Raw genomic sequence first — 7,836 nt, forward strand, 5'->3', positions numbered from 1 at the left:
TTTTTGGAGTGCACAGTTTGTTCAGTAACAGCCAAAGTACATTTAGGTCATTGCTTAGCAACAGACAGCGCCTGCAGGACAGCACAGAAACGCCACCAGTCTGCAGAAGACATAGTGCCACGTATTGAAAGGCAGCACTGCCACTCACCTCTGTCGTCACTCACCTCTGGTCCCTGCATAATGGTAATGTGAGCAAAATCATATTAGTGGTGGTAGAACTGAGTCCGTCTGGTGTGGGATCAGGCCCAATAATGCAGGTATTACATTACGTATCCATAGCTCTTATCCAAGAGGATAGAACTGGCTCTCTAGTGCCACCTATTGGATGGCTGTGCTATAAGTTAACGGGGTTGTCCCATCTTAGACATATCGCTAGGACCACCTCTGGGACCCACATTTTGTAGCTGGCAGATCTGTCCTAGGTTGCTAATATACGGTAGCTTATATGTTTATACAGCTAAACCTTCCAATAACCTTAATACAGTTCCTAAGTTTGTGTGTTAAAGACAAAAGCAGAGTTATTTACAGTGACTTCATGTTTGGATGTCATATAACTGTTATATATATTGTGTTCACAGAAGCAGAAAAGATAATGTTCCTTTAAGATTCATTATGTGGATGTGAGGTAAGCTCAATGACACAGCAGAAACATAGAGTTAAACTGTTGTTGCTGGGCAGGAGTCTAGACCAATCATAGCCAGCCTCACACACAGCAGGAGTCTTGGCCAATCACAGCCAGCCTCACACACAGCCTGTGTGGGAAATTCCCTAGCAGGAGCTGCTAGAAATTATTATTCACCAGAGAGAGAAGCTGAACAGACATTCACTCCACTAAGAGCTGTGTTTTATGGAAACAGAGAGGCCAAAATAGGTATTTAAAACAGTTATATAATGTGCCTACTGTTAATATAGTGATTAGAACTGTATACTGAACCAGTTAAATGTGTGTTTACTTACAGTTCCACCAATTGCAAGCTACAAAGTTAACAATTGCATACAAACGAACTACTGAGCCATACAATCATACAATCCAAACAAATTGCATACAAATGCGAACTGCTCATACCAGATCATAAGCAATTGTATAGAGCAAACTGCAAACCAAGTAGAGCAAGTGAACTATTGGTTAACCTCAGATATACCTCTCAGAGAGATCATAAAGTGCTTAAATAACTTTAAGTGAGAGTACAGATACTGAAGAGACAAATATATCCACCATTTTATGTTGAATGACAATGTTGTGCCTTTTCATAAGAGTAAACAGTTATATCTACTTACTTTAGTTTTAATGGATATTCATTGCCTTTAAGAGCAATGTTGATTTATATTCAGTGTTTTGTATGGATTTTCATGTAGGCCGAAGTAAGTCCATGGGAAGATTACTGTACCGTTCAAAGAGCTAGTGTTATTGTAACAATATACAGGGTGGGCCATTTATATGGATACACCTTAATAAAATGGGAATGGTTGGTGATATTAACTTCCTGTTTGTGGCACATTAGTATATGTAAGGGGGGAAACTTTTCAAGATGGGTGGTGACCATGGCGGCCATTTTGAAGTCGGCCATTTTGAATCCAACTTTTGTTTTTTCAATAGGAAGAGGGTCATGTGACACATCAAACTTATTGGGAATTTCACAAGAAAAACAATGGTGTGCTTGGTTTTAACGTAACTTTATTCTTTCATGAGTTATTTACAAGTTTCTGACCACTTATAAAATGTGTTCAATGTGCTGCCCATTGTGTTGGATTGTCAATGCAACCCTCTTCTCCCACTCTTCACACACTGATAGCAACACCGCAGGAGAAATGCTAGCACAGGCTTCCAGTATCCGTAGTTTCAGGTACTGCACATCTCGTATCTTCACAGCATAGACATTTGCCTTCAGATGACCCCAAAGACAAAAGTCTAATGGGGTCATATCGGGAGACCTTGGGGGCCATTCAACTGGCCCACGATGACCAATCCACTTTCCAGGAAACTGTTCATCTAGGAATGCTAGGACCTGACACCCATAATGTGGTGGTGCACCATCTTGCTGGAAAAACTCAGGGAACGTGCCAGCTTCAGTGCATAAAGAGGGAAACACATGATCATGTAGCAATTTTGCATATCCAGTGGCCTTGAGGTTTCCATTGATGAAGAATGGCCCCACTATCTTTGTACCCCATATACCACACCATCATTTTTTTTGTTCCAACAGTCTTGGAGGGTTCTATCCAATGTGGCTTAGTGTCAGACCAATAGCGGAGGTTTTGTTTGTTAACTTCACCATTCACATAAAAGTTTGCCTCATCACTGAACAAAATCTTCTGGGTAAACTGAGAGTCCTGTTCCAATTTTTGTTTTGCCCATTCTGCAAATTCAGTGCGCTGATCTGGGTCGTGCTCGTTGAGATGCTGCAGTAGCTGGAGTTTGTAAGGGTGCCATTTGTGAGTAGCTAATATCCGCCGAAAGGGATGTTCGACTAATGCCACTCTCCAGTAACATGCGGTGAGTGCTACGCTGTGGGCTCTTGCTGAATGAAGCTAGGACAGCCACTGATGTTTCTTCATTAGAGACAGATTTCATGAGTCCACATTTTGGCAAATCCAACACTGAACCAATTTAACGAAACTTAGCAAGCAGTTTGCTAACTGTAGCATGGGAGATGGGTGGTCTCTTAGGGTGTCTTGCATTGAAATATGCTGCAATGACCGGTTACTGCGTTTACCAGACATCAACACAACTTCTATCCGCTCCTTACGTGTTAACCTCGGCGACATGTCAATGGCTGTAAACAAAGAGAAACTTGTAAATAACTCATGAAAGAATAAAGTTACGTTAAAACCAAGCACACCATTGTTTTTCGTGTGAAATTCCCAATCAGTTTGATGTGTCTCATGACCCTCTTCCCATTGAAAAAACAAAAGTTGGATTCAAAATGTCCGACTTCAAAATGGCCGCCATGGTCACCACCCATCTTGAAATTTTCCCCCCTCACATATACTAATGTGCCACAAACAGGAAGTTAATATCACCAACCATTCCCATTTTATTAAGGTGTATCCATATAAATGGCCCACCCTATATTATACATTTAGACAGTTAGAAGATACACCGCACCTGCAGATTTAGAGGCTTCATTGTATTTCTTATCTGAACAGGAATTCCACAGTGTGAGAATTGTCTAGATGTTCCTCAAAGTATACATTCATGTATCAAAGTTTGTCCCTCGGCTCTAAGAAAAGGCCTCCAGATGTCAGAGGTGTCTAGTATTAAAAATATCAGGCATGTATGAGTTAACCCTTAATGGTATGATGCTTATAACTTATACAACAGTGCCACCTAGATATGAGCAGTTAATACTACACCAGTAGCAAAAGTGCATTCTGGGTAGTATTATGACGTCATGCTCCTTATCAATGCACACGCCCATCCAACAATGATTGGAAAGTTCCAAACTAGGAGGGTGTGTTCATCTGATATGTTTTGGGTTAAAAAACCAGATACAAAAGAGGAAAAAAAAGAAGGGGACAGAAAGAAAAAAAACTAAGAAAGAAAGGGAGATCTCTGGAGAAAGATTTGGATTATCGGAAAAACTCTTAAGAGCTGACTGCCCCAAGACTCTGCACATCACTTGACCCTTGGGTAATGTATATTATTGTTTTATGTAGTATTGATCTATATTAATTTGCTTGATACCCGCTCATTTGCGCACGTGTAACGTTAGTTGCTACATCAAGGTTTTCTCTGATTTTATCTACGATGCATATAACTGAATAAAGGGGATAATATTGGAGAAACTCTGTTGGGAATCTTTATATTCCCTAGTTTGATATCAAGCCCATAATTTATAAGTTTTGTTGTAATACTACCATTATCTGAGATTGGTCGTCATTATTTTGGGCAGAGCAAGGGCTTGTATCTGTTATCTTCTTGATTGAGTTTTTCGCATAATCCATTGATTGTATATCTTTCACAATTTCAAAGCCGTATTGCATAATATTTTTGTGTTCTTTGAGTAGTGTTTAGTTGGCACCATATAGTGGTGAATTCTGGGTACTGCATATCATTGTATATTATTGAAATTTACGTTGATACATTTTTTATTGTATTTTAAACTATTGTATAATAAACCATTTATATTTTTACATAGACGCTTGTACCCTGTTTTACTGATTGCACAAAGTAATCAGGTTCTCGATTGAACTCTTTTTGAGATATTTATGTCCATCATTAGGTCAATATAAGATGCATAATTTTTCTTTTGATCCATAAATGTTTTATTTATATATATATATATATATATATATATATATATAAAGCATTTGCTTTATATACCTGACAACAAGACTGAACAGTTGAACCACCATCTTATGCATAACGCCATTTTATGAATCTTTATGCAACACATGTTTTGTACATGGACTATCTGCTGCGGAGGCGGCAGTGTTATATATGAAGAAAAGTTGGAATAAATAAAGAAGTTATTTCAAGCATTTGGTGTGCTCTTTAAACCTACTGTTTTCATAGAACGGCGCTAGAGGAATTACAGAGTAATAGACAGTCTGGTTAGACTAAAAGTCAGAGATATCAAAATTCTTCTAATGCCACAGCGCAAAAGACACTTCATAGTGCTGCGCCTGCCATACACCTATCACAACGGAGTCTGAAAAGTGATGCAGGACGTTCTACGCATGCGTGGCCACCTTCTATTAATTTCTATGGGAGTGCGAAAATAGCTGAGCGGCACGCTTAGCTATTTTTTAGAAGTCCGAAGTCCACAGCTGCCATTCCATTCACTTCTATGGGGCTTACGGAAATAGCTTGGCTATTTATGGCACTCCTATATAAATGAATGAAGGGCAGAAGCGCATGCGCAGTGCACCCTCCGACACTTTGAGGGCTCTATTCTAAAGATAGGTGCAGGTCCCAGAGGTAGGATCCGCACCTATCAGACATTGGGGGCATATCTTAGCGATATGCCCCCAATGTACAGGATGGGACAACCCCTTTAATGTCTGGCACTTTGTTTAGTGCATAACTACAGAATTAGGTGCTGGTTTCACTGGGTGAGAGACATTTCACATGGGTCTGGTTGAAAGTTTCATCTTATGGAGAGCACCAAGTTGTAGGATATTTTATAGGCCAGGCAATGCTCCCTGGGAAAACTGGAAAGTGCATAAATAAGCTCTTATTCAGGAGGACAAAAGTGCAGCGAGTCCCTGAGGAGCCGGTGCAGATGATAGGAGTGGTAGTGGCTCTCATGAGATAATGGGTCACAGTGCACTCCCTCAGGCCATTGCTACATGGAGATCGGTGCAGTGGAAAAGTGATTCAAACACCGAGGCCAGAAGTAAAAGCATAAAACTGTCTCTTTACTAAAATATAGTGCATCCAGCAGTAGTGCAATCTCTATCACAGATGATGAGGTATGGTGGCTGGCAAAGTGGCAGATGTCACCTCTGATTTGCTATTGTCCTGATGAATCTTCTTTGAACTTCTGGCTAACAGCTCTAAGATGTCACTTATAGATATAGGTGTCCACTGTGTAATGTAGGCTTTGAGTTAATCTGCCCCGAATGTTATTTGGGTGATGGGTGTCTGAACTGTATTCCCTCCCCTGCAGCAGGGTCTGTATACCTGTGGCTTGCTGGTTACTATACTGACTATCAATATTGTAGCTTCTAGGAAACCTGTATTTTGGTGCTCTTGCAGTCCATCTTTGGAGTAGTGGTCTCACAGGAGAATTGGATCAAGACTGGTCCCTAAGACCCTAGGGCCTCATGCACAGGGTCTGCTCCAGGTTCATGTGGGCCCTTGGGCGATAAATGTCAGTGGGCCCCCTTGTGGCATTTGTCAAATGACACCACGGCATCTGAGAGTGTTAAAAAACGGAAGCGCTGGCTTCCTTCTCAGATGCACCTCCCAACGGATATCGGGGAAAGCACCCTGTTCTAAAAATGAGCCAAAGCCTGTACTAAACTGTGATATAGTGATTTCTATACAGAATAATGAATCAATTTCCATTATTCTGTATAAGTTGCAATCTGAGGAAAAGTAATAAAAAAAGTTTAAAAAAAAGTTTTGAAAATATAACAAAACTTAAAAAATAAAATCACCCCACTTTCCCCAAAATAAAAAATAAACAAAAAAAGAATAACATTATGGGCATCGTTGCATGCGAAAACACCCATACTATTAAAATATAAAAAAGTTAGCCCCCAGGATGTAAAAAAATATAAAAAGGCTGATTTGCCGTTTTTTCATCACTTTATCTCCCAAGAAAATTGAATAAAAATTGATTAAGTCATACACACCCCAAAATGGTATTGTAAAAAAAAAAAGATTTCCCTCAAATAAGCCCCGACACATCTGCGTAGACATAACTATAAAAAATGTTATGGGGGTCACCGGGGAGCAAAGGTTCTGTTAGGGTTGCCACCTTTCCCAACAAAAAATAATAGTTACACAAATTAAAAAGGTTGATGTGTCTAAGTTTTATTTAGCCTCTATTTTTTTAATGATTCTGCTGGGATTTGAACTCACAGGCTTCTACATTTAAGTCAAGAACCTTAACCACTGAGCTATAGAGCTTCATGTTAACATGGTGTAACTATATTATGGCTAAACACCTCAGTAGTAGTTTTCCACATATTATGCATTCATATATATCAGAGGAATGATTTTATATATATATTTTTTGTATTTACACATTTATTTTGTGCCATACATTTTTGTTTACAATTATTTAAAAAAAATTATACTTCTGCCGTATAGGAATACCTAATACATGAGAAACTACTATGAGGTTTTTCTGTCATAGCTTAGCGTTGAGCTCAATAGCTCAGTGGTTCAGGTTCTTGCATTTAATGTAGAAGGTTGTGAGTTCAAATCCCAGCAGGAAGATTTTAAAAGAGAGGGTAATTAGACTTAAATATACAGGGTGTCCCCAAGCATACTGACAATGCTTGGGGATACCCCCTTCCTGGTCATAGCACTGATTCCATATATGGACATACCCATATATGGAGTCAGAGCAGGGACTCCTAAGACAGCAAGAGTCAGACGTCAGACTCTTCAGGATTCTCCACTGTTCAGCCATCTGCGATTAGACCTGAGTAGGCCCTGCTTTGCCGGGTGCTGATGCCAGCCCTGCTCATGCACAGGAACATATTTTCTTTCTGTGTCCGTTCCGGTTTTTTTTGCGGACCAAATACGGAACCATTCATTTCAATGGCTCAGCAAAAAAAAACGGAAGTTACTCCATGTGCATTCCATGTCCGTATTTCCGTTCAGCAAAAAAATAGAAGAAGAAATGTCCTATTATTGTCCGCATTACGGACAAGGATAGTACTGTTCTATTAGGGGCCAGCTGTTCCGTTCAGCAAAATACAGAATGCACACGAATGTCATCTGTATTTTTTGCGGATCGTTTTTTTTTGCGGACTGCAAAATACATACGGTCTTGTGAATGAGGCCTAGGAGTGTATGCAATTGGCCGTGCATCCTTGCTCCTCACTGTCCTAGCTAGAATACCTATTCTTCCCACGGAAGAACAGGGTATTTCATCCTGTCCCTGCCAACCATACCAACCATACCCATCTGCTGGTGTATGTACATAACAACATTAAAAGTACATAACTAGCAACTGCAGATAGTGCCAGGTCTGGGGTACTGCAAAAGCTGGCTCTAAAGTAGCATTTATAATCTTTGTGAGTATAACCCATTTTCCCCAGATGAGTTCTGGTTCGGACTCATGCAAGCTGTGGCATTACTGCAGATTCTGTAGTGCAAACCCATAGCAATTTAAAGTACACTACATGTGGATGAGGTTTTCAAAACCCACCCAT

Source organism: Bufo bufo, chromosome 5, assembly GCF_905171765.1.
Source record: "Bufo bufo chromosome 5, aBufBuf1.1, whole genome shotgun sequence".
Taxonomy (NCBI): domain Eukaryota; kingdom Metazoa; phylum Chordata; class Amphibia; order Anura; family Bufonidae; genus Bufo; species Bufo bufo.